Below are 4,021 nucleotides of genomic sequence, written 5' to 3' on the forward strand. Positions count from 1 at the left end.
CACCAAGTTGAGGTCATGAATGTCCCCAGAAAGTGACATACATTGAAAGTGTCATTGCTAGATAAATCTTAATCTATAAGGTGTTAATTTATACATGCGGCCGTGCCTCGATCTTATAGGCATAAGAGTAAGTCGGCTAAGAGTCTGTTTAGTATTGCATTAATGAGCTTAAAAAGCATTGCTAGTACCTAAAAAGCAGTGTAAAGTAAAAATATATATGTTTGGTTAAAAAACACTCAAAAAACTCTTTTTTAACTTTTTTGCTCTAAAAATATCAAACGACACTAAAGTACGTTTTTTCAGTAGTACGTGATGGTTAAATATGTTCGGTATCCATTTTGTTTTGGGTCATTCAATTAAGTAATCTAATATATATTACTGGAAAACATTCAAATAATAATTACTTGAAATAAATATAAGTTTATGATCATCTAAGAATTACACAACAGAATTAAATCTAAAAAATATATAACTACTATTTATGGAAGAGAGAACTTGAAATAGATATAGATGTGACCATGCTAGATAGGTTTAAAATAGTAATGCTATTCAGTTGCTCTGTGGACCATGGAGAACCTCTTTAATTAACCTTTCAAAACTTTGGTAAGATGAACCTCCAATATTAGTAACTTCCACTGCTTTCTTCTTCCATTCTTGTGCCTTTTGCCTCGTCGCCTTTCCTTTATCCCCTTCCATCACTTCATTAACAAGCTCTTCAATCTCACCACATTTTACATCAAAGTTGACTTCCATGCCAATCCCCCATGTGGTACAAGCGTACCGGCAATTTGTTTGTTGGTCAGCGAAAAATGGCCAGCAAATAACAGGCACACCATCACAAATGCTTTCTATTGTAGAGTTCCATCCACAGTGTGTTAGGAAAACACCTATTGATGGGTGTGCCAACACTTGGTCTTGGGGGCACCAACTCACTAGCAATCCCCTATCCTTAGTCTTCTCAAAAAATTCTTCAGGCAGAATTGCTGAATCTCCCATTACCACGTTTGGCCTAACAATCCACAAAAAAGGGTGCTTGCTATTTGCAAGCCCCCATGCAAACTCTTTCAAATGTTGTTCGGTCATCACTGTCACGTTGCCATAGTTTACGTACACAGTAGATTTGGGTTCCCAGTTATCAAGCCATTGGAGACATTTGGAGTCTTCCTTCCATAAGCTTGAACTTAATGACTTGAGTGGGCTATCAGGCACATGCCGACCTAGTAAGGGAAGCGGACCTATATTGTAAATCCGAGGGAATATGGCTGAAATTGCTTCCAGTACTTCATATTCAAACTCATCAAATGTGTTGAAGATGATCGCAGAAGAATTCAAGCAATTTCGTGCTTCTGATCCAATAATGTCGAACATGGTTTCGTTAGTATCAGTGGTTCTAATGAAGGTAGGGAGGTCCTTGAGCCGAATGTTTTTCATGCCTGGAATCCAATTGATTGGTGTGTCAAGTGTACCGTCATCTTTGAAGCTTTCGTCTGTAACACGTGGTAAATAAACTTACATTTAGGGAATGTTGTCGAACTCATTCTAAATATTGCAGTTTTTACAAACTAAAATCATGTTGATATGTGGCAAATTGTACGCATGTCCACTCTAGGTGAAAAAGGCATAATTATGATCACAACATATAATAAAACAACGGTGCATATTATCACACGCCTACTTTTTTAAAAAAAAAAAAAAATTCTAGATACTATAATTCTGGACTAATTCTTGTTAATAGTAATAATATATATATATAAATAAAAAAAAAAAAAAAAAAAAAAAGATTAAATAGTTGATTTTGAGTGCCACGCCAACATTGTTAAACAATTTTTAGGATAAAAATATAATATTTAACATTACTCTTTTTCTTTCTTTCTTTCTTTTTTTTTTTTTTTTTTTTTTTTTTTTTTTTTTTTTTTTTTCCACATTCGCAGTAACACGTTGTTAGACAACCATTTTGATAGCTTATTTTTATTCCTCAGCTTCTTTGACCCAGAGTAAGTTAATCAAGGATTAATTTGTACTACCTCATCGTCCCAATTATATGTCAATCGTGTAGCAGTGTAATAAATAAAATTTCTATTCAGCAAAAGCATGCATGTCTTGACATGATTTTCCTCTCTTATGACATGAAATAAAGGAAAAACGACTATTATCATCTACTTTTGGGGACATGGTCACATAAATTTGATGTAATAAGTACGAGAAATGTTCATATAAAAATTAATAATAATAAAAAAAAAGAGTATTGATACATATGCTAGATTCCTATTCTGTTTTTACCCTTCAAATATGACATGGCTTTTAAAATCACTAGTACTGGATCAAAATCTAATTGTGATCCATTTCAAAGAAAAAGGTAATTTTAAAATCAATGTCACATTTGGGGGATAAAATAGAGATACGAGTCTTGCATATATATATATATATATATAGATAGCATTACTCTAATTATAAATAATTAAATTTATTAAATAACATGATATTAGAATAAAACTGCAGAATTCGAAGTTCACTTTATAATATAATTCCATATAAATAACAATAATAAAAATTACTCGTTTGGACCAACTGATCATGATTTAACTATATATTAACACAACCATATGCAACGAACAAAACAAAATAAAGAACCAAGAGACGTACATCATGTGGTTTGCTTGCAATCAAACTTCAGACGAGGCTACTTTACGCTCGACAAAGAATGAAAACGAGAAATTCGTGAAGGAAGTACATAGAAGATTACACAAAAAGAAAAGAGAAGAAAATCTTCATGCATGCAGATAAAGTACCACGCAAGCTTTAGTGCACCAAAAAAATAGCCCAACTGTTAGGAGATTGATCTATTTTCCAGAACCAGTGAGAAGCCAAAATAAGAAAGATGAAACAAAGCAATAAAAAATACATAGATTTACGTAGTTTATCACTAAGGATTACGTCTTCCGAGCAGGGTGTAAACTGGATTGAACACAAACCACCAAGTACATACCTTTAAATGGAACAATGCCTCTTTTGACGAGTTTGCTAAAGTTCAGACATCCCATGAGACTACAAGCTGAGGAAGTCCAAAATTGAACCTCTGGGATACCTAAATCTGTTGCAACTTTACGACCGAAACTCATAATCTCATCCGAAACTATGTAAGCTAAGTGACCGGAGGCACTTCAGATGTTGAGTTAAGCTTAAGCACAAGCTCTTTAAATGGGGCCAGACAATTCTTTCTTGTGAAATCACATAGGGCTGGGACATCCTGGGTTGCATCCCGATCGGACGGTGGCAACCCATCGGGTATAGTTTCAAACTGAAAATCCGGTAAGCCCTTCATGTGGTCGGGTCCTTTGGACCGGACTAGCCGAATGTGGTTGAACTCGGTGTTGACAAAGGTAATGTGGAAACCCCTCGAGTGTAGTAGCTTGGCTAATCGCATCATGCATGGGGGTCACATGCCCTTGCGCTGGGAATGGGACACATACTGCATGGGGTTTTCTGGCTTCAACTGAACCCATCTTTAGCAAATTTCAAGGCCTTGTGATGGCTTCCTTTAGCTTTGTACTATTTTATAGAAACTATGCTTCAATATTAGCTGTTAGATGGGCACTACGATCAGGTTGCAAAAATTAAAGGTACTTTATTGGAAAGAAATGACAAAATTTTATTGGAAATACGATATAGTCGACGATGCCAAAGTTATGAATCCGACCTTGCCACATGACACCCTGCAGCTAGTTCTCGTCTTGGTGAAGTAATATATATATATATATATATATATATATATATATATATATATATAAACTATATCTCTCACGATTCCCAAACCAACCATCTTTATTGAGCGTGTAAGTCTCGAATAAAACAAAAATCAAAGGAAAAGATAATATGAATTTAAGTTGTGAAAAATACTACATATTATAAATGTGACAAGTTAATAATGAGAATTGAATATATTTTTATTAAGTTTTTACACTTTATGTCGTATAAAAGCTTTGAGAAAAAAATTGTCTTTTGTTTAGTAAAAAAAAAACGT

At 34.2% G+C, this 4,021-nt stretch overlaps 1 pseudogene; it reads right to left on the reverse strand.

Annotated features, from left to right (window-relative positions):
* Positions 1-408: 408 nt before the first annotated feature.
* Positions 409-3,696, reverse strand: LOC133856807 (linamarin synthase 1-like; annotated as a pseudogene).
* Between the last annotated feature and the right edge of the window lie 325 nt (positions 3,697-4,021).

The sequence above is a fragment of the Alnus glutinosa genome, chromosome 14 (assembly GCF_958979055.1).
Source record: "Alnus glutinosa chromosome 14, dhAlnGlut1.1, whole genome shotgun sequence".
In the NCBI taxonomy this organism is placed as follows: domain Eukaryota; kingdom Viridiplantae; phylum Streptophyta; class Magnoliopsida; order Fagales; family Betulaceae; genus Alnus; species Alnus glutinosa.